General features: G+C 44.2%; 1 protein-coding gene across 1 annotated transcript in view; it reads right to left on the bottom strand.

The window, feature by feature from the left end:
• Positions 1 to 24,637, bottom strand: part of LOC121530643 (armadillo repeat protein deleted in velo-cardio-facial syndrome homolog) — a 344,238-nt gene that overhangs the window by 196,712 nt on the left and 122,889 nt on the right. The window contains exon 3 of the mRNA XM_041835760.2: positions 2,521 to 2,613. The gene's annotated coding sequence lies outside the window, so the exon portion shown is untranslated. The remainder of the gene's footprint in view (positions 1 to 2,520; positions 2,614 to 24,637) is intronic.

Genomic DNA, 24,637 nt, shown 5'->3' with positions numbered 1-24,637 from the left:
CAAGCAATGATTTCCAGTCCCTTAGGTTACATTCCAAATGGCACCCTCTTCCCTTTGAAGTGCACTAATTTTGACCAGGGCCCATAGGGCTCTGGTAAAAGTAGTGCACTATATAGGGAATATGGTGCCATTTGGGATGCACATTACTGATATTTCTTCAGCCTGTTCAAAATGTCAAAGCCTTTACGTGGGAATGACTGACAGTCTAGTAGTGATTAATAGTCTAGTAGTCAGAAATTCAGTTTTTTAGGCTTCAGGAACACTTTGGAGTCGTACAGTCTTTTAGCACGTTGAATGGCTAGAAAATTGCTGGAATTATTCCCAAACACGAAAAAGAAAAACGTCACTCATTTTAATGGCAAGGTGGTTTGTTACCAAACACGACAATTTTACATTATGACTTGAGTGTTGCGTTCTTCAACATTTTGTCTAAAGAAAAACTGAGAAAGCATGAGAAGACAAAATAACAGGGGATGTTTTCATTATCATCGTCCACTCAAATGGAATAACATCTCCAGAGAAAAACAAGATGGAGCAGAGAGAATAGTGCTTCATTATTAGTATCGCATTGCACAAATTTCTGTCAGAGTGAGAATGAAGAAGGGCTTGGGGAGCGTTAGAGATGAATAGGTATTGGCTTTGGCAATAAAGCAGCAGCAGCACCTACCAGGAACACATTGTCACTTCTAATACATACCTAATATTCTAAAAGGCATCAAAGATGCGACAGTACTAACACAAGCCTGCCAGCCTGTTTTAAATAGCTAGGTAACAGAAGAACAGGTAATCTCACTTGACTTTGAAAATTGACTCTTTCTCTCATCGAACCAAAAACACACCGTCACCCACCCTATCCTCAGTATCCTCCCTGTCCTCTATCGAACATTAAAGTGAATGTTAATCCACTGTAGGATAATCAAAGCTTAGTGAGGAGAGTGGAGAACCATTGCTGATAAATTTCAAAAACTAAGAAGAAAATAAGCCATTGTTTACCATCAATTTCCTTCTACCTTTTTCTTTGAAGCTCTTCTCTGTGTGGAAACTCTGAGACCCAGGCAGTCACACACACGTGGACATTTTGATTTATATTGCTACACACAATATGGCTCTTTGTGTGCTCCCAGTGTTCCTCTAGTCTCTCCACATATGTAGGAGGTACAGTTAGGTCTACTGTGTATAAAGGAAAACCTCTTACCAGTACAGTCCTATATAGTATGCATAATTTCCTTAGGGTTATTTTTTAGTCGTTCAGTTTTTATTGTAATTCTTTAGTTTTTTATGCTCTTATGTCCTCTTATGTTTGTTGTGTAGTAAATATTCCAGTTTAGTTTTTTCATTGTTTTTTCCTGTGAAGCACATTGCGTTGCATTCCATGTCTGAAATGTGCTGTTTAAATTAAACTTGATTTGATTCCCCCTCTGCATAGTATTTTCAGTGAGCTATCAAATTAGACAGAATGTTACAGTGTGGCATCAAATAAGTTTATTTTGTATATGTGTTACATTATATTAAATTAGAGAGAATACACGTGATGCCAGTAATTAAAGCTCAAAGCTCATCACCAAGCTAAGGACCCTGGGACTGAACACCTCCCTCTGCAACTGGATCCTGGACTTCCTGACAGGCCGCCCCCAGGTGGTAAGAGTAGGTAACAACACATCCGCCACGCTGATCCTCAACACGGGGGCCCCTCAGGGGTGCGTGCTCAGTCCCCTCCTGTACTCCCTGTTCACTCATGACTGCATGGCCAGGCACGACTCCAACACCATCATTAAGTTTGCCGATGACACAACAGCGGTAGGCCTGATCACCGACAACAACGAGACAGCCTATAGGAAGGAGGTCAGAAACCTGGCCGTGTGGTGCCAGGACAACAACCTCTCCCTCAATGTGATCAAGACAAAGGAGATGATTGTGGACTACAGGAAAAAGAAAAGGACTGAGCACGCTCCCATTCTCATCGACGGGGCTGTAGTGGAGCATGTTCAGAGCTTCAAGTTCCTTGGTGTCCACATCACCAACAAACTAACATGGTCCAAGCACACCAAGACAGTCGTGAAGAGGGCACTACAAAACCTATTCCCACTCAGGAGACTGAAAAGATTTGGCATGGGTCCTCAGATCCTCAAAAGGTTCTACAGCTGCACCATCAAGAGCATCCTGACTGGTTGCATCACCGCCTGGTATGGCAACTGCTCGGCCTCCGACCGCAAGACACTACAGAGGGTAGTGCGTACGGCCCAGTACATCACTGGGGCCAAGCTTCTTGCCATCCAGGACCTCTATACCAGGCAGTGTCAGAGGAAGGCCCTAAAAATGGTCAAAGACTCCAGCCACCCTAGTCATAGACTGTTCTCTCTACTACCGCACGGCAAGCGGTACCGGAGCGCCAAAAAGCCTCTGTCAGGTAATAGACTAAATTATGTGTTGAATGGAAAATGACTAAAGGCAGGGATAAAGAGAGAGAGAGAGAGAGAGAGAGAGAGAGAGAGAGAGAGAGAGAGGAGCTGCGGTAGCTACCTTTGATGTTTGTCGGGTCTGTCAGATGGCTGGGAGTGGACTGGGGGCAGCTCTGTTAGAGTTGACAGGTTGCTATGATCCACCCGGGAAGATCTGCCTCACACAGTGAAGAGAAAACAAGGACATGGAGAAATAAATAATCAACCACCCATACCAACGGTGCATCATTAAAATATTGCCTTAACATAATACAACCACTACTGGTTAACACACACGGGCATGCACATACACTTGAGTCAGTCACTCTACACTGTACACCCACCCCCACCCCACCCCACCCCACAACCTAATTTGTACGGTAAATGGTCCCGACCGGTCTGAAAGATTAGGGAGTCTTCTCTGGCAGTGGATATAATAACCAGACAGGACGGCAGGGTACTGCTGCTGCTGGGCAGAGAGAGTCTTTGAAGGCCTCAGCAGTGATGAAATCAGACAAGCCCTGACATCCCTTAGCACTTTCCCTCTGCAGTGGTGCAGCCAGCATGGGTTGGATTAGCTCTTGATCATGACTCTCAGTTCCATTACATTACACATAAGAGTCATTGGATGAAGGCGTCTTCTGTACGGGGGAGTTTTGTTAAGAGCCCCTATGCTCGGTCTGAACATTCACACGCATCGTTTGCGGTACGGTTTTGTAAGCATAAGGACCTTATCTTTCATATCAGCGATTAAAGGTTCAATTGATACACACCTTTATAGGGTTAGTGTTCCCACACGGCCATCTCTCCATGTTACATCGCGTGTTTACGGAAGACAGAGGGACCACCTGTGCTAATTAGCTATCTAGAGTGCTCCGAACACCTGTGTGTAACGGAAGAAGGCCACTAGAAACGTGTTGTAACTGAAAAATACTGCCGGCTGCAACTGTGATAAAGCAGGTTAAAACAGTGTACAGTAAGTGTGCATTTGTGAAATTATTTTGATGTGATATGAAAGTAAAGTGCTTTATGTTTCTAGAACCGTATCGCAATTGAGAATCGATTCACGTTTAGATGGAGTATTTGTCTGTTTTGGATGACAGAGCCAGTCTACTTCTGAAAATAACATACAAGGCTCCTTAAGAGTACATCTTGGGCTAGGGTTGGATAGGCAGTCCGACTGCTCCCTTACCACCCTAACCTAACCTGGTTCCTGATGCTGTTAGCAGGGGAGGTTTCCACTGTGGCTGAACCCATTAGATCTTCAACACAGCTACGTTCTATTTGAAATCTGACTCCAGGCCAAATAAGATCCACCATACACTATCAGCCAGGTAATGTTATGTTATGATCGGAGGGGCCCTGGGGTAAATCCCCCCTCCAAAAAAACAACAACATTAAGTCGACTTTCCCCCCCCATCCTTTAATTTCTCGTTGGGTTTGGCGTGGGATTAGAATATCTCTACCTCTCCAGGGAATCCTGGGTTCGAAAGACAGATACGCTTTGAGCACCTTGGATTTCTGGGACAAACTTCAAAAGCCCGGGCCCAGGCTGCATTAGTTATCACACTGCTCACCGCTCAATCCTCTCCAGTCACAGCCCAGGCAAGGCAAGCCCTTGATGGAGGGCTTCAGAATGGGGAGATTACACCCAATATTTCACCAAAGTATTACTAAGTCAACATGCCTTTTACACTACTTAATGCGATACACTCGCTTTATGCACCCCAATCTTTCCAGGTTTTGGCACGCAGACAATGAGAAGCGATTGAGGTGGTATTCAGATCCCTTAAAATCAATACTTCTCAGAGTCTATCCTGTTAGCACTAAACCCGCTGCCGACTTCTTTTGAACGTCATTTGAATTTAACATTTTAATATCTCTGCCATTTGTTAAGTAATGTCCCCGTCTGTCATTGACTTTTCCTAGATAATATTATTAACACAGTGACGTAACACACCTTTCCGCCACACATGAATCTGTCCATTTATGACACACCACAACCATGATTTCTCTGTCACCCCTAACATCTCCATACTGGCACTGCAGCTAACTAAAGACATCTCATGTAATATTAGTGTCTGATACTGTATTGACTACTGCCTTTCAATCCCTTTCAGTCCTACAGTATGCAGAGCATTGCATATTCTATCACAACTTGTCCCATCACCCCACACAATTTGGAGGAGGCCCCTGTGTAATTCTCTGATTAATAATGAATGGGATGGGGCCCGGGCTGACTGAGATGGTTATACGTCCCAAATGGCACCCTATTCCTTATATAGTGCACTACTTTTGACCAGGGCCCATGTGGCTTTTGTCAATAGTTTTGCATTATAAATGGAATAGGATGCCATTTGGGATGCAGCCCCTGTCTGGGGATTGGCTGATTATCTATCCACTTCTCTGCAATGCAGTGTTATCTGGGAGTGGAGCTGGCAGGTAAGAGTGGCCAAGTTTGATCCTCCCTTCTTCTCCTCCTCCTCCTCATCCCCATCTCCCTGGTATCAGAGTGATGGATGATTGGAGAGAGGTAGAGGGGTGTGTGGGTGTGTCTGTCACCAGATAGGCAGTGATGCAGAGCCCTCTGTTCAGAGAAGAGTGTCTCAATTAGAGGAGGAATAGAGAAGGAAACACCACTTCTGTGTGCCACCAGGCCTCCTAAACATCTCATAAAATAGAATATATGAGCATAAAATGTCAACTATGTAAACATACACATCTAAATACAACAGTGAACATGTTTTTTTTATTTTTTATTTATTTTTTATTTAACCAGGTAAGCCAGTTGAGAACAAGTTCTCATTTACAACTGCGACCTGGCCAAGATAAAGCAAAGCAGTGCGATAAAAACAACAACAACACAGAGTTACATATGGGGTAAAAAAAACATAAGGTCATAAAATACAACAGAAAATATATATACAGTGTGTGCAAATGTAGCAAGTTATGGAGGTAAGGCAATAAATAGGCTATAGTGCAAAATAATTACAATTAGTATTAACACTGGAATGCTAGATGTGCAAGAGATTATGTGCAAATAGAGATACTGGGTTGCAAAAGAGCAAAATAAATAACAATATAGGGATGAGGTAGATGGGTGGGCTAATGTCAGATGGGCTGTGTACATGTGCAGTGATTGGTAAGGTGCTCTGACAACTGATGCTTAAAGTTAGTGAGGGAGATAAGAGTCTCCAGCTTCAGAGATTTTTGCAATTCGTTCCAGTCATTGGCAGCAGAGAACTGGAAGGAATGGCGGCCAAAGGAGGTGTTGGCTTTGGGAATGACCAGTGAGATATACCTGCTGGAGCGCAGACTACGGGTGGGTGCTGCTATGGTGACCAATGAGATAAGATAAGGCGGGGATTTGCCTAGCAGTGATTTATAGATGGCCTGGAGCCAGTGGGTTTGACGACGAACATGTAGTGAGGACCAGCCAACAAGAGCGTACAGGTCACAGTGGTGGGTAGTGTATGGGGCTTTGGAGACAAAATGGATGGCACAGTGATAGACTACATCCAATTTGCTGAGTAGAGTGTTGGAGGCTATTTTGTAAATGACATCGCCGAAGTCAAGGATCGGTAGGATAGTCAGTTTTACGAGGGCATGTTTGGCAGCATGAGTGAAGGAGCGCTTTGTTGCGAAATAGGAAGCCGATTCTAGATTTAACTTTGGATTGGAGATTCTTAATGTGAGTCTGGAAGGAGAGTTTACAGTCTAACCAGACACCTAGGTATTTGTAGTTGTCCAAGTACTCTCGGTCAAACCCGTCGAGAGTGGTGATTCTAGTCGGGTGGGCGGGTGCCAGCAGCGTTCGATTGAAGAGCATGCATTTAGTTTTACTAGTGTTTAAGAGCAGTTGGAGGCTACTGAAGGAGTGTTGTATGGCATTGAAGCTCGTTTGGAGGTTTGTTAACACAGTGTCCAATGAAGGGCCAGATGTATACAAAATGGTGTCGTCTGCGTAGAGGTGGATCTGAGAGTCACCAGCAGCAAGAGCGACATCATTGATATACACGGAGAAAAGAGTCGGCCCAAGAATTGAACCCTGTGGCACCCCCATAGAGACTGCCATAGGTCCAGACAACAGGCCCTCCGATTTCACACATTGAACTCTATCTGAGAAGTAGTTGGTGAACCAGGCGAGGCAGTCATTTGAGAAACCAAGGCTATTTAGTCTGCCAATAAGAATGCGGTGGTTGACAGAGTCTAAAGCCTTGGCCAGGTCGATGAAGACGGCTGCACAGTACTGTCTATTATCGATCGCGGTTATAATATCGTTTAGGACCTTGAGCGTGGCTGAAGTGCACCCATGACCAGCTCGGAAACCGGATTGCATGTGTAAGCCCTTGATGGAGGGCTTGCCTTGCCTGTGTCTACAGAGGGCTGAGTAAACATACCAGTGTGAATAGCATACTGACAAGCAAATTAGACCACATCTAATATTACCCTGTACTGTACCAAAAAAGATCCACCATACACTATCAGCCAGGTAATGTTATGTTATGATCGGAGGGGCCCTGGGGTAAATCCCCCCCCCCCCAAAAAAAAAAAAACATTAAGTCGACTTTCCCCCCCCATCCTTTAATTTCTCGTTGGGTTTGGTGTGGGATTAGAATATCTCTACCTCTCCAGGGAATCCTGGGTTCGAAAGACAGATACGCTTTGAGCACCTTGGATTTCTGGGACAAACTTCAAAAGCCTGGGCCCAGGCTGCATTAGTTATCACACTGCTCACCGCTCAATCCTCTCCAGTCACAGCCCAGGCAAGGCAAGCCCTTGATGGAGGGCTTCAGAATGGGGAGATTACACCCAATACACACAATACTTCACCAAAGTATTACTAAGTCAACATGCCTTTTACACTACTTAATGCGATACACTCGCTTTATGCACCCCAATCTTTCCAGGTTTTGGCACGCAGACAATGAGAAGCGATTGAGGTGGTATTCAGATCCCTTAAAATCAATACTTCTCAGAGTCTATCCTGTTAGCACTAAACCCGCTGCCGACTTCTTTTGAACGTCATGTGAATTTAACATTTTAATATCTCTGCCATTTGTTAAGTAATGTCCCCGTCTGTCCTTGACTTTTCCTAGATAAGTATTATTAACACAGTGAGTGTGTTATCAGGTAGGCAGTGATGCAGAGCCCTCTGTTCAGAGAAGAGTGTCTCAATTAGCCTGTACTGTCCCAAGACTGAAATACAATTCTAAGTGGAATAGGAAGCCTCATCATGGGTTTTGTGGACTCCGAATGAGCTCACTTCATTTAGCAGATTCTCTTATCCAGAGAGACATACAGGAGCAATTAGGATTAAGTGCCTTGCTCAATGGCGCATCAACAGATTTTTCACCTAGTCAGCTCGGGACTCGAACCAGCAACTTTTCGGTTCGTGGCCCAACACTTTTAACCACTAGGCTACATGGCGCCCATAAGCCCAGTCCCACCTCAAGGAATTTAGGGTTAAGTCGATTGTATTGAGCAAAGATATGTGTGTGCCAATTATAACAACTAACCTCCACATATTGCACCCTTACTCGAAGACTACCCACAATGTTTTATTAAAGTGCAACTTAGAATCAAAATAACTATGACGTCCACAATGGTTATGGTGAGGCCCCCAAACCAAATTTATAATTCAGGTGAGACAACCTTTACTGAAAGACTGTGGTCTTAACTGTCATTCCATCAGACGTGGTGCTGCATGCTGGCACCCTGGGTAAAAATGTCGCTATTCTGGAGGGGTTAGAAGAAAGTCATGGCCCGAAACAACAAGAACCCACCCCGTGTTCCACCCCGTGTCCATGGACAAAGGTCATCCATTAAACTCACCCTGATGATGGAAAGCAAAGCCCCGACCGACACATTGTACTGAGAGATGTCTGTCCTTCCCATTGTGAAGCCAGTGAGCTCCTAGCTCCTGCAGACCTGAGTAGCTAATTGAGTATTCCATCTGAAAATTACAGTACATCATCATTAGGCCCGGCCGGCTGACGGGGGCTTTCAACGTCAGAAAAGAAAGAAAGAAATGGTTCAATTTGCGGATGATCCCAGAGCTGACCTCTATTAGAGAGAGAGAGAGAAGACAGGGAGGTAAAAAGACCTTGCAGTCAGGCAAGTCCATCAGAACTCAGTCTATGTGGAGGGAGACAGAGAGCCGAATTGAAAATGCCCCACCGGAGAAAATATTTCCTACAACAACAAAGTGGCGCTCTCAAATCTCTGAAGGATTGTGGGAAGGAAGAGGAAGTTGACATGACAGGGATCTTTAGAGGACAGCAGAGGCTATATCAGAAGTAGAGGATGTCCATGGCCCTGTTCCAATACATCAGAAATGTATCCTTCCTTCCTTGTTTCCTTGAGGCAAAGTTACCACCCTGTTGTTTCCACCAATCAAATCAAATCAAATTGTATTGTCCACATATGCCGAATACAACAGGTGTAGACATTACAGTGAAATGCTTACTTACAGCCCTTAACCAACAATGCATTTATTTTTTTATAAAACAACTCAAATAAAAGAACAACAAAAAAGTGTTGAGAAAAAAAAGAGCAGAAGTTAAATAAAATAACAGTAGGGAGGCTATATATACAGGGGGGTACCGGTGTAGAGTCAATGTGCGGGGGCACCGGCTAGTTGAAGTTCCAGTAGCAGAAAGAGATAAATCAATGTTTCCACTCCAAGGAACTCTGTCTGAGATTGCTGCTTGATTACACCACAACACAACTCACCTCTCTGACACATATCACAATACTCCTTCATGCACACATAATGAATCAGGGGAGAATCATGATAACACTTGAGTCTCTATTTCTAAGGTGAAAGAGTTCTAGAAGAAAACTGGAGGCTCTAGTTCTAGGGTGAATTAGTTCTAGAAGAACACTGGAGGCATTAGTTCTAAAGGTAGTGCCACTGTAAAGAAAAATCTTAAAAGCTGTACAATAATGCCATAAGGGAAAAACCCTTGCCCCACTTTCGGTCATTTTACTCTAAAAAAGTGATTTTATGATATCATCATTGATATGAAGTATCAAACATCATATTGGGGATAATATCGGTAACCCAGAACCAAATATTGCCACCAGCCAGTGTCTTGATTTGGTTCTCCTTTGAGGACGAGGACATTTTGTACAAAAATAGGCAAAAAGGTTCAAAGTTATCCCTGAAACGGACCGCAAAAGTCGCAGTATAAAACCAGGAAAGAGGTCAGCGCGTTGAGACCAGCATTCATCATTACACACACTTCAAAGACAGCACAAGGAGTCAGATCACACAGTGATTAGACAGCAGTGTGTGTGTGTGTGTGTGTGTGGGCCCCTCAGGGGTGTGTGCTTAGTCCCCTCCTGTATTCCCTGTTCACCCATGACCGTGCATGATTCCAACACCATCATCAAGTTTGCTGACGACACGACGGTGGTAGGACTGATCACCGACGGCAATGAGGCAGCCTATAGGGAGGAGGTCAGAGACCTGTCAGTCTGGTGCCAGGACAACAACCTCTCCCTCAATGTCAGCAAGACAAAGGAGCTTATCGTGGACTACAGGAAGTGGAGGGGCGAGCACACCCCCATCCACATCGATGGGGCTGTAGGTCGAGAGCGTCAAGTTCCTCGGTGTCCACATCACTAAGGAATTAACATAGTCCACACACACCCACACAGTTGTGAAGAGGGCACGACAGCACCTCTTCCCCATCAGGAGGCTGAAAAGATATGGCATGGGCCCTCAGATCCTCAAAAGGTTCAACAACTGCACCAGTGAGAGCATCTTGACTGGCTGCATCACCGCTTGGTACGGCAACTGCAGGGCACCCGACTGCAAGGCTCTACAGAGGGTAGTGAGTACGGCCCTGTTCTCTCTGCTACCGCACGGCAAGTGGTACCAGTGCACCAAGTCTGGAACAGACAGCACCCCGAACAGTTTCTACCCGCAAGCCATAAAACTGCTAAACAAGACTGCTAAATAGCTCATGAAATGGCTATCCGGACTACCTGCAACACCATTTTTTTTGCAACAACTCTCTTGCACTGACTCTATGCACACACACTGGACTCTACCCACACACTCACACATACTTCAACTGACACCCCAACACACACATACACACTTCATACTGTACGCCCACACACATGACATGCGCACACATGCATACTGACACCACACACACAGAGACATACACTGCGGCTTATTATCAAATCACATGTTATTGGTCACATACACGTGTTTAGCAGATGTTATTGCGGGTGTAGCGAAATGATTGTGCTTCTAGCTCCGACAGTGCAGTAATAACTAACAAGTAATATCTAACAATTTCACAACAGATACCCAATACACACAAATCTAAGTAAGGTATGGAATTAAAAATACATATATGGACAAGCAATGACAGAGCGGCATGGACTAAGATACAGTAGAATATTATAGAATAGAATGCAGTATATACATATGAGATGAGTAGTGCAAGATATGTAAACATTATTAAAGTGACTAGTGTTCCATTTCTTAAAGTGGCCAGTGATTTCAATAGGCAGCAGCAGCCTCTAATGTGCTAGTGACGGCTATTTAACAGTGATGGCATTGAGATAGAAGCTGTTTTTCAGTCTCTCGGTCCCAGCTTTGATGCACCTGTACTGACCTCGCCTTCTGGATGATAGCGGGGTGAACAGGCAGTGGCTCGGGTGGTTGATGTCCTTGATGATCTTTTTGGCCTTCCTGTGACATCGGGTGCTGTAGGTGTCCTGGAGGGCGGGTAGTTTGCCCCCGGTAATGCATGCGGCAGACCGCACCACCCTCTGGAGAGCCCTGCGGTTGCGGGCGGTGCAGTTGCTGTACCAGGCAATGATACAGCCCGACAGGATGCTCTCAATTGTGCATCTGTAAAAGTTTGTGAGGGTTTTAGGTGCCAAGCCAAATTTCTTTAGCCTCCTGGGGTTGAAGAGGCTCTGTTGCGCCTTCTTCACCACACTACCGCGTGGGTGGACCATTTCAGTTTGTCAGTGATATGTACCCCAAGGAACTTGAAGCTTTCCACCTTCTACACTGCGGTCCCGTCGATGTGGATAGGGGGTTGCACCCTCTGCTGTTTTCTGAAGTCCACGATCATCTCCTTTGTTTTGTTGACGTTGATTGAGAGGTTATTTTCCTGGCACCACACTCCCAGAGCCCTTACCTCCTCCCTGTAGGCTGTCTCGTCATTGTTGGTAATCAAGCCTACTACTGTTGTGTCGTCTGCAAACTTGATGATTGAGTTGGAGGCATGCTTGGCCACGCAGTCATGGGTGAACAGGGAGTACAGGAGGGGGCTGAGCACGCACCCTTGAGGGGCCCCAGTGTTGAGGATCAGCGAAGTGGAGATGTTGTTTCCTACCTTCACCACCTGGGGGCGGCCTGTCAGGAAGTCCAGGACCCAGTTGCACAGGGCAGGGTTCAGACCCAGGGCCTCGAGCTTAATGATGAGCTTGGAGGGTACAAGGTGTTGAATTCTGAGCTATAGTCAATGAACAGCATTCTTACATACAGTGAGGGAAAAAAGTATTTGATCCCCTGCTGATTTTGTACGTTTGCCCACTGACAAAGAAATGATCAGTCTATAATTTTAATGGTACGTTTATTTGAACAATGAGAGACAGAATAACAACAACAAAATCCAGAAAAACACATGTCAAAAATGTTATAAATTGATTTGCATTTTAATGAGGGAAATAAGTATTTGACCCCCTCTCAATCAGAAAGATTTCTGGCTCCCAGGTGTCTTTTATACAGGTAACGAGCTGAGATTAGGAGCACACTCTTAAAGGGAGTGCTCCTAATCTCAGTTTCTTACCTGTATAAAAGACACCTGTCCACAGAAGCAATCAATCAATCAGATTCCAAACTCTCCACCATGGCCAAGACCAAAGAGCTCTCCAAGGATGTCAGGGACAAGATTGTAGACATACACAAGGCTGGAATGGGCTACAAGACCATCGCCAAGCAGCTTGGTGAGAAGGTGACAACAGGTGGTGCGATTATTTGCAAATGGAAGAAACACAAAATAACTGTCAATCTCCCTCGGCCTGGGGCTCCATGCAAGATCTCACCTCGTGGAGTTACAATGATCATGAGAACGGTGAGGAATCAGCCCAGAACTACACGAGAGGATCTTGTCAATGATCTCAAGGCAGCTGGGACCATAGTCACCAAGAAAACAATTGGTAACACACTACGCCGTGAAGGACTGAAATCCTGCAGCGCCCGCAAAGGTCCCCCCTGCTCAAGAAAGCACATATACAGGCCCGTCTGAAGTTTGCCAATGAACATCTGAATGATTCAGAGGAGAACTGGGTGAAAGTGTTGTGGTCAGATGAGACCAAAATGGAGCTCTTTGGCATCAACTCAACTCGCCGTGTTTGGAGGAGGAGAAATGCTGCCTATGACCCCAAGAACACCATCCCCACCGTCAAACATGGAGGTGGAAACATTATGCTTTGGGGGTGTTTTTCTGCTAAGGGGACTGGACAACTTCACCGCATCAAAGGGACAATGGACAGGGCCATGTACCGTCAAATCTTGGGTGAGAACCTCCTTCCCTCAGCCAGGGCATTGAAAATGGGTTGTGGATGGGTATTCCAGCATGACAATGACCCAAAACACACGGCCAAGGCAACAAAGGAGTGGCTCAAGAAGAAGCACATTAAGGTCCTGGAGTGGCCTAGCCAGTCTCCAGACCTTAATCCCATAGAAAATCTGTGGAGGGAGCTGAAGGTTCGAGTTGCCAAACGTCAGCCTCAAAACCTTAATGACTTGGAGAAGATCTGCAAAGAGGAGTGGGACAGAATCCCTCCTGAGATGTGTGCAAACCTGGTGGCCAACTACAAGAAACATCTGACCTCTGTGATTGCCAACAAGGGTTTTGCCACCAAGTACTAAGTCATGTTTTGCAAAGGGGTCAAATACTTATTTCCCACTGACCTTCATGTCTTAAAGTAATGATGGACTGTTGTTTCTCTTTGCTTATTTGAGCTGTTCTTGCCATAATATGGACTTGGTCTTTTTCCAAATAGGGCTAGCTTCTGTATACCCCCAATGCCTTGTCACAACACAACTGATTGGCTCAAACGCATTAAGAAGGAAAGACATTCCACAAATTAACTTTTAAGAAGGCACACCTGTTAATTGAAATGCATTCCAGGTCACTACCTCATGAAGGTGGTTGAGAGAATGCCAAGAGTGTGCAAAGCTGTCATCAAGGCAAAGGGTGGCTATTTGAAGAACCTAAAATATAAAATATATTTTTTGGTTACTACATGATTCCATATGTGTTATTTCATAGTTTTGATGTCTTCACTATTATTTTACAATATAAAAATAGTACAAATAAAGGAAAACCCTTGAATGAGTAGGTGTGTCCAAACTTTTGACTGGTAGTGTATATGTACATAGCTACCTCAATTACCTCGTACCCCTGTACATCAACTCGGTACTGGTACTCCCTGTATATAGCCATGTTATTTTTACTCGTTATTGTTATTCATTATTCTGTGTATTTATTCCTTGTGTCACTATTTCTATTTTTTTTATTTTTTTATTTTAACTCTGCATTGTTGGAAAAGGACCAGTAAGTAAGCATTTCACTGTTAGTCTACATTTACATTTTAGTCATTTAGCAGACGCTCTTATCCAGAGCGACTTTACAGTTAGTGCATACAACTTTTTTTTCTTTTCATACTGACCCCCCGTGGGGCACCTGTTGTTTATGAAGCATGTGACAAATACAATTGGATTTTAGTGTGAGTGTGTGTGTGTGTGCGCGCGTCCGACTCCAGCAGGCCGGTTGTGAATTCATCCCAGTGCCTCGTTATCTTCTAGAACATATGGATGATCAGTCTCCCTGATGGAGAAACAGAACTTAGCAGGGAGGAGTTTTCACGCGCTGACAGTTTGAATAAAAGATTCACGCTGGGATTTGTGCATGACAGGGCAACCTAAACCTTGTACTCTTCAATTATGTGACACCTAGTACTGCAGCCCAGGAAGGCTTGTGCAGGGCTCTGCTCTGCTCTCATCTGAATCCATCCAGAAAGACGAGGGAGGGACGCAGGACTTTATCTCAGGTGAGAATGAGAAAGAGAGAGATGTGTCATCGGCAGACAGGAGATCAAACGCTGCTGGGAGGACATTATCGTTTATAGGGCTGTGTCCCAAACGGTACCCTATCCCTTATATAGTGCACTACTTTTGACCAGCCCTGGTAAAAAAAATGTGCATTATATAGGGAATAGGCAATAGGGTGCCATTTGGGATGCAGCCTAGGTCTATTCCTGGTGGTGCAGAGATGCCAAGAGGACTGGTACTGGTACTGGCACTGGCACGCTGGCATAATATTACATTAAAGTTGATGGGGGAGGGGGGGGTTCAGTCTAGGGTTATTTTTCAGAGATGGGTTTTACAGTTCATTACACGACACTAAACATGTTTCACGCCAATTACTGTCTAATTAAGAAGGACATATTTTTAGCATTGGCGAACAGATAAGAGCTCTGTCTGAGGGAAGAAAACAACAGATTCATTGTTGAGAATCTTAAGTCTAATCAGAGTTAATCACTGAAACAAACAAGTGAGGTCAAGGGAACTGGAGCCTGACAGTGAAGCTAAAAGCTATAGGGCATTTTACTGCATGTGCAGAGAATGTGTTTGGTGAAGGTCGTTATGACGGCCATGACACAGACAATGGCATATCATGTCATTGTTTAATTAGCCTCGGAGGAAGGGGGGGGGTCATCTCAAACAGAGACAAGGGATGAGTGTCTCCACCTTTCTCCTTCTCATCTTAACTACTACATATTTTCTAGCCTACTGAGAAAGCACTTACTAAATCACCATTGAACCCTTTAACAGGAGTTGAGTGATGGGTCCAGGCCAACAACTATTGAATTTCACCCCAGGGCCAGGGCATTCAGCAGCAAACTAAAAGGAACTCAGCCCAATGTAATTGGTCATCACTTTTACGCTAAGAAAGGATCTATTTATAGAATGCTGGGTAAGTCACCATTTCCTGAGCTGGGTACGGAAAGTAGAGGAAAGGCAGCTCCACTGGCATCAACAGCCATTTACTGCAAACCACTGGTTACCGGAGCACAAAGCAAGATGACGGCTCATAGGAAACCATGCTAGTACTGCTTTTCACAGCCCTGGCTGTATGTATTTTTAACCACACACTGTAGGCCTATGTGTTTCGTTCTTCTAGTCACATGTGATTGCACTGGCAGGTTTCCTTTCAATCCGTCTATAGAAAAAAATTAAGTCCTCATCATGAGATTTCCAGACAAAAATCCAGGTTGTCTCACATTCAATTATTTGAGTTCGGAGTTTCCATTCTGTCAGAGTAATTCAGGAGCACGAAGAAATAATGGAATTCCTCTTTCAAATAGGAGTTCAAAAAGAAATGGAGGCTTTAATAGAATCCATTTTACATTATTCTCAGATAGCTGGAGCCAGTGCACACATACATTTCCTCATGCCGCACAGTAGTTTCTAAAAAGCATATCCTGGTGAAATACTGCCTGAAAATACAGTTCACTGATGCTGTCCGACTTTATATTAGAGCTCATTAAAACTAAAACATCCCAAGTATTGCTTTTTTCAAGGCATATTTGAGATGTTCTCTAAGTATTCAGGTCCTCCATTCAGTGCCTGCCCACCCATTAAAAAAAAAAGTACAATGCATTTGGAAAGTATTCAGACACTTTTACTTCTTCCACATTTTGTTACATTACAGCCTTATTCTAAAATGTATTTTTTTTTTTATGTTCCTTCATCAATCTACACACAATACCCCATAATTACAAAGCGAAAACAGTTTTTTGCAAATTTATTAAAAATAAAAAACAGAAATACCTTATTTATATAAGTATTCAGACCCTTTGCTATGAGACTCGAAATTGAGCTCAGGTGCATCTTGCTTCCATTTATCATCCTTGACATGTTTCTATAACTTGATTGGAGTCCACCTGTGGTAAATTCAATTGATTGGACATTATTTGGAAAGGCACACACCTGTCTATATAAAGGTCCCACAGTTGACAGTGCATGTCAGAGCAAAAACCAAGCCATGAGGTCGAGGGAATTGTCCGTAGAGCTCCGAGACAGGATTGTGTTGAGGCACAGATCTGGGGAAGGGTACCCAAAACATTTCGGCGGCATTGAAGGTCCCCAAGAACACAGTGGCCTCCATCATTCTTAAATGGAATAAGTTTGGAACCACCAAGACTCTTCCTAGAGCTGGCCGCCCGGCCAAATTGAGCAATCGGGGGAGAAGGGCCTTAGTCAGGGAGGTGACCAAGAACCCAATAGTCACTCTGACAGAGATCCAGAGTTCCTCTGTGGAGATGGGAGAACCTTCCAGAAGGACAACCATCTCTGCAGCACTCCACCAATCAGGCCTTTATGGTAGAGTGGACAGAGAGATGCTTGATGAAAACCTGCTCCAGAGCGCTCAGGACCTCAGACTGGGGCGAAGGTTCACCCTCCAACAGGACAACGACCCTAAGCACACAGCCAAGACAATGCAAAGAGTTCAATCTTGGTTTCATCAGACCAGATAATCTTGTTTCTCATGGTCTGAGTCCTTTAGGTGTTTTTTGGCAAATTCCAAGCGGGCTGTCATGTGCCTTTTACTGAGGAGTGGCTTCCATCTGGCCACTCTACCATAAAGTGGTTGATGGAGTGCTGCAGAGATGGTTGTCCTTCTGGAATGTTCTCCCATCTCCACAGAGGAACTCTGGAGCTCATTCCGAGTGACCATCGGGTTCTTGATCACATCCCTGACCAAGGCCCTTCTCCCCCGATTGCTCAGTTTGGACGGGTGGCCAGCTCTAGGAAGAGTCTTGGTGGTTCCAAACTTCTTCCATTTAAGAATGATGGAGGCCACTGTGTTTTGGGGGATCTTCAATGCTGCAGAAATGTTTCGGAGCTCTACGGACAATTACTTCGACCTCATGGCTTGGTTTTTGCTCTGACATGCACTGTCAACTGTGGGGCCTTATATAGACAGGTGTGTGCCTTTCAAAATCATGTCCAATCAATTGAATTTACCCCAGGTGGACTCCAATCCAGTTGTAGAAACATCTCAAGGATGATCAATGGAAACAGGATGCGCTTCAGCTCAATTTCGAGTCTCATCGCAAAGGGTCTGAATACTTATGTAAATAAGGTATTTCAGTTTTTATTCTATTTTTATTTGCAAGAATTTCTAAAAACCTGTTTTCGCTTTGTCATTATGGGGTATTGTGTGTAAATTGATGAGGAAAATGTTGTGTACAAATTTGTTTACATCCCTGTTAGTGAGTATTTCTCCTTTGCCAAGATAATCCATCCACCAGACAGGTGTGGCATATCAAGAAGCTGATTAAACAACATGATCATTACACAGGTGCACCTTGTGCTAGGGACAATAAAAGGCCACTCTAAAAGTTTTGAGGGAGTGTGCAATTGGCATTCTGACTGCAGGAATGTCCACCAGAGCTGTTGCCAGATAATTTAATGTTAATTTCTCTACCATAAGCAGCCTCCAATGTCGTTTCAGAGAATTTGGCAGTATGTCCAACCGGCCTCACAACCGCAAACCATGTGTAACCACGCCAGCCCAGGACCTCCACATCCGGCTTCTTCACCTGCGGGATGGTCTGAGACCAGCCACCCGGACAGCTGATGAAACTGTGGGTTTGCAGAAACGAAACGAAGTTCTGCACAAACTGTCAGAAACCGTCTCAGGGAAGCTCATCTGCGTGCTCGTCGACCTCACCAGGGTCTTGACACGACTGCAGTTCGGCGTCGTAACCGACTTCAGTGGGCAAATACTCACCTTAAATGGCCACAGGCACGCTGGAGAAGTGTGCTTTTCATGGATTAATCCCGGTTTCAACTGTACTGGGCAGATGGCAGACATGGCCTTGTGTGGCGAGTGGTTTGCTGATGTCAACGTTGTGAACAGAGTGTCCCATGGTGGCGGTGGGGTTATGATATGGGCAGGCATAAGATACAGACAACAAACCCAATTGCATTTTATCGATGGCAATTTGAATGCACAGAGATACTGTGACGAGATCCTGAGGCCCACTGTAATGCCATTCATCCGCCGCCATCACCTCATGTTTCAGCATGATAATGCATGGCCCATGTTGTAAGGATCTGTACACAATTCCTGGAAGCTGAAAATGTCCCAGTTCTTCCATGGCCTGCATACTCACCAGACATGTTTGGGATGATCTGGATCAACGTGTACGACAGCATGTTCAGTTCCCGCCAATATCCAGCAACTTAGCACAGCCATTTAAGAGGAGTGGGACAACATTCCACAGGCCACAATCAACAGCCTGATCGACTCTATGCGAAGAAGATGTGTCACGCTGCATGAGGCAAATGGTGGTCACACCAGATACTGACTGGTTTTCTGATCCATGCCTCTACCTATTTTCTAAAGGAAACTGTGACCAACAGATGCATATCTGTATTCCCAGTCATGTGAAATCCATAGATTAGTGCCTAATGAATGTATTTCAATTGACTGATTTACTTATATGAACTGTAACTGTTGCGTCTATATTTTTGTTCAGTGTATATTATATAATTCATGGATTATGTTTTAAATGGTCATAAAAGTGTGGTAAGCGTGTACATTTTCCTGTTTCAAAAATAATAATAAATAATAATAATAAAAATATTTCGTTTAAAACAAGCCTTTCAGTTACTTACTACTCTGCCCCTCAGTGACTCTGCCAGCAGCAGCAGCAGCTCCGCAGGCACATAGGCTGTGCGACCATTGCTTGGATTGTTTTGAAAGCTATTTGCTATGAGGGGGAACTGCCCCAATGAAATCGCAGGATTTCATAGCATACATTTTAACAGCACAAAGTAAATGGAACATCCTGGGGCGCTCAAATGGGCGCTCAGTCAGAACTTTTGGGTGTGCTCTAGTCTCCCTCTCAATCAGAGTGTGAGTGGAGTTGAGTGGTTGGAAATCCCACTCAGCGCTCACGGAGCGGTCTTTGTGCACTGCTCCACCTCCTTTCCCCGCTCTGCAAAAAATCACAATGCTCACAGGAAAAAAAACTGCCGCTCTAAATTCACTCCATTAATATTTTGTTTAAAAATATAATTTAACAAACACCCCATCTACTTTTGTGACTATTTACCATTTGGTTTTCAAGTAGTCTATAGTAAAAAGCTTCAACATTTCAACAACATGTCGTAGGCTATTAAACGAGGACCTACCGATTATAGGCTATGCGGCCGCTGTGTTTAATTTTGTTTTGGCTTTTTCTCTAATCTATTGATGATCAGACTCTTCAGTTTTAAGTGCCACTGTTGCGCACAACTTTAGCACTGTTACAAACTTAGACTCCTCTTATTTTAAACAATAGCCTATATAGAAATCAAAACATCTCCGGTGCTGCTGCATGTGCTCATTGTCTTTTCATTAATTACACAGGCTGTGACCTATTTCTTGGTCAACTGATATCAACATCTCTGTGCATTAGTGTAGGCTAAATAAATACTACAGAAGAGGCCTAATTAAAATAAAAAAATAAAACATGATGGGCAGAGCATGCCCAGAGCTTGTGGCTGAGCAGTACCAGAGTGAAATTGAAGCTGGAGAGAACGCCAACCTCCCAAAAAATTTAAATCCGCTCCACGCTCCAGCCAAATTACAAACGCTCCGCTCCTCGCTTCACTCCAGCTCCACTCCACTCCACTCACCTCCCCTGCTCCCAGTAAGTCTCCCGTGCCAGACTGCTTACTTCCGCATGTGAGACTAGATCGGCTCTGTCAGGTACAGATTGTGCTAACGCAAAAATAAAAGTGTAATTAACTTGTAAATAAACAATCATAAAAGTAATGGGAGCCTGGGACCTGATAAACCGGACAACTACATCCAACAAGAGTCAAAGGACAGAGGGATACACTAGCTAGAACCTTCTCATCGCGGATCTGGTAGGACAAAAAAGCATGACTGTGTTCATCAGGTTCTACTGTAGGCGACAGGGCGACGTTGTGTGGCCTAAAATAGCATAAAACCGGGTGTATCACAAAGCATGATCAACTTAAATCAGGCACATACAGCAAGTTTTTGAAACATTGAGAAATAGTTTGGTCAATTTTTTGGTCAAATGAACCAGTTATCTACCTCTGATAAGCAGCTAGCTATCTATAGCTACCTGTAGCTGGTAGCCTGCTAGCTAGTTGGCTCACATGCCAATTTCAAGTGTATTTAAACTAACATCGGACTAACTCGAAAACATGAAGTTATTTCAGAATGAAAGTTAATTGGCTTGCGCATCATGCTTTGTGACATTATGTTAGCTATCCCCAGTTAGATAATGTTTTCACTTATTACATCTGCATGTTTGTTGTCCATGATTTTGGAACGAGGTGTTCGACAAGCAGGTGTCCACATACCTTTGGTCATGTAGTGTATTTTTTCTCAAAGAAACTACCAGTAGTTCAAAAACTTGGAATCATATTTCTGTCATGCTGCTTTGTTGACAACTCCAACCACCACCACATCCCCTACAGTTTTAGTCAGAATTATTCCTTCTCCTGGGCCTGTATTAGGTGTAGAGATCTAGGATCAGCTACCCTCTGTCTTATTCATTATGATCTAAAAGGCAAAACTCCTACACTCCTACTCCGAGACGCTGGGCCCTTGTTGTCTCCACCACATACCTTAATGTGACAAAAACAGATAGAGGTGGGCTTTCATAGTGAGAGCCAGGAGGAAGGACGGAGGGATGAGGGAGAAGATGTAGAGGTAACGGGATTCTCATTAATGTTTCATGGATATTATTTTCCTTCCAGGCGCTGTGCTTCTACTCTAGGCAGGGAGAGGCAGACGGACAGACAGACAGTTCTGTTAACTGACTGATGAGTCAGTCTGATTCTATCATGTCTCTCCTTTACTGAACAGACTCAGGGCTTTATGCTTTCAGAATCACTAATCCCAAAACTGTTGGGAGCAAAACAAAACACCTATTTGGAGGCCATGCATGAATGTCTGATTCGTATGAAAAGGGACTGAAACTGAATTTCAATTCAAGCATTCTGTCTTGTGGTGTGGGAAGGTTGTTGTTCTGTACCTTACCCTGGGAACTCCCTTTTACAGATTTGATTGAGTAGAACGCACAGCCCGGGCCAGCTTGAGGCTGCCAATGCATCTCAGTAATGCCCAAAGTTTTATAGGTACAATTTACAGCCAGTGTCAGGGCTTTGGGACTTAGCCTGGACAGAGCAACAATCAAAACCTTGTTTCCCAATAGAATCATTCACTGTTTCATGCCAACTACAATATACACTGAGTGTACAAAACATTAGAAGCACCTTCCTAATATTGAGTTACACCCCCTTTTGCCCTCAGAACAGCCTCAATTCGTCGGGGCATGGACTCTACAAGGTGATGAAAGCGTTCCACAGGAATGCTGGACCATGTTGACTCCAATGCTTCCCACAGTTGTGTCAAGTTGGCTGGATGTCCTTTGGGTGGTGGACCATTCTTGATACACATGGGAAACTGTTGAGTGTGAAAAACCCAGCAGCGTTGCAGTTCTTGACACAAACCGGTGCCTGGCACCTACTACCATACCCTGTTCAAAGGCACTTAAATATTTTGTCTTGCCCATTCACCCTCTGAATGGCACACATACACAATCCATGTCTCAACTGTCTCAAGCCTTAAAATCCTTATTTAACCTGTCTCCTCCCCTTCATCTACACTGATTGAAGTGGATTTAACAAGTGACATCAATAAGGGATCATAGCTTTCCCCTGGATTCACCTGGTCAGTCTGTCATGTTTTGTACACTCAGTGTATGTTTTCATTCAAATAGTCTATAATGCTATTTTGTATTCCAAAAGCTATTCTGGAGATACAACGACACTATAGGCCTACATTGAAGAAGAAATATTGTATCAACACAGTGATGAAGATGCAAAGAGAGGGAGGCCATCTCTATTTGGCAGACGTGTGTGATTTCTAAACACCACTCTCCCTCCCTGTGACATTGACGGAACAAACCTGGAACTTCAGTGGCAACACAACTACAACAAACTCCGATCTGAGAGTTTTAACACGAGCTGACAAAGACAGGCTGCCCTGATGAACAACGTCCAAGACAGCAAGAACGTACCAGGGTACACTCAGCTGAAAACATGAAATACAATGTTCCAGCAAAGACTGATCTTCTGTGAGTCTATAAAACACTGAGCACATTTCTCCCTCTTATCTTTCATGATAATTACTTCTTAATCTATTCAAAGATGGGAGAATTTCTCAGAACTATCTTGGAGATTTAACAGCAATCCCTTGGCTCGGCCGTGTGGGGTGGAGCAGGCTGCCTGCTCAGGAACACCAATTAATAACTTAGCCTTGTCGGTGGAGTCCCATGACAGAGATGAGAGACTTATCTGAGGCCACAGGGACAGCATGGGGAATACCAAACACACGCTCACACACTTAAATGCAAGCACACGCAGAGGACACACACACAGAAGACAGACACCACACACAAACAGAAGACACCACACACACACAGACACACATAGACACACACAGCCAGGCTACATCATAGACATCCTATAATAGGATCTCTAAGGGCGACATGCATTCATCGGTTCAAAACACAATGTAATTTCTTGTGAGTGAAGGTACCGTCTAATTACCAAAAAATTATACACACACCACTGCAGATCATGCGGATGCTACAATATCAAGCCACCTTGGCTAACAACTAAAGCTAAACTCATCATTTCACATTCTTCTGTGATTTCTCTAAGTTTGACATTTAGTTGCCCGGAGCCAAATGTATTACACATTTAACTGTAATACAGGGATCATTTCAGATGCACAAAGTGCTCAGCGTTAGAAAAAACTTTCCAGTCAATCGATTCCATTATGTAAAGAATAGCTTAAAACATAACAACCACTTTTGACTGTGGCACACTGCTCATATAGTTGAACATCCCACCATCTCCTCTGACCTGCCGTTCCTCTACAGCTCTGTTTAGTTGGGGATATAAAGCCTTAGTCTGGTCACATTCTCCAGCCAGGGCAGTACATCTCTATTGGCTCTCCAAAAGCGTCTGTCCTGTGAGGTCAGACCGCGACATGATAAAGTGGTGCTGTCCTCCTCAAGGAGAGGATACACACACACCTGAACACACATTTTCTCTTTCTCTACTCACATACGATTCTCTCTCTCTCTTTGGTTTTAACACACACACACAACCAAAAAGCAAGTGGACTGATATGGGCCCCACTCCCCATCCTTCCCTCCACCGGAGATTCACTTGTTATGGTGTCTGAATAACTACGTTAAGGCACCTGGAGATGGAGGAGGAGAGGAAACAGAGCCAGAGCAGGAAATGGCTGTGATTCACCCAGCCAGCCCCATCACACCATCCATCAACTGAAATCATCCGCCACGCTTGTTTTGGACAATCTGTCTCAATGACATTGAGGAATGCAGGTGCACCAGCAAGAGGAGCTGATCTCACCTGTGAAAACACTCCGATAGGTGTGTCTAACACCCAAAACAGAGCTCAGAGCAATGAAGGATGAAGCAGGGTTGACTAAAGATTTGGTAAAAATATTCACTGATTCACCATGCTTGATGCTATGCCCTGACTGATGTGGTTTATAGAACAATTAATCAAATGGCCACCCGGACTACTTACATTAGCCTCGTTATTGTTATTTTATTGTGTTACTTTAGTTTATTTAGTAAATATTTTCTTTGCTCTTTCTTGAACTGTTGGTTAAGGGCTTGTAAGTAAGCATTTCACGGTAAGGTCTACACCTGTTGTACTCAGCGTATGTGATAACTACAATTTGATTTGATTTATAGTCTGTTCACTGGAGGAGAGATTCATATCCACATTAGGGGATTTTCAGGGAGCAATTCCCTGCCATGTTTCCCCAATACGCATCCATGCACGCACACACACACCTCTGACTGCCCAGTATTGATCAGACAGGGGGAGGGTCTTCTGCTGCAGTGCACATCGCTGCAAAAACAATCCTTTTGAAGAAGAGAGGAGAGAGAGAGAGAGAGAGAGAGAGAGAGAGAGAGAGAAATGCTTCATTCATATGATATTCCATAATATACACACATGTGAAACCAAAAAGACAGGGACGGTAATTTCTGGAACATACAATGGCATTGTT

Source organism: Coregonus clupeaformis, chromosome 18 (assembly GCF_020615455.1).
Source record: "Coregonus clupeaformis isolate EN_2021a chromosome 18, ASM2061545v1, whole genome shotgun sequence".
Classification (NCBI taxonomy): Eukaryota; Metazoa; Chordata; class Actinopteri; order Salmoniformes; family Salmonidae; genus Coregonus; species Coregonus clupeaformis.
This window is presented reverse-complemented; position numbering and strand designations above follow the sequence as displayed.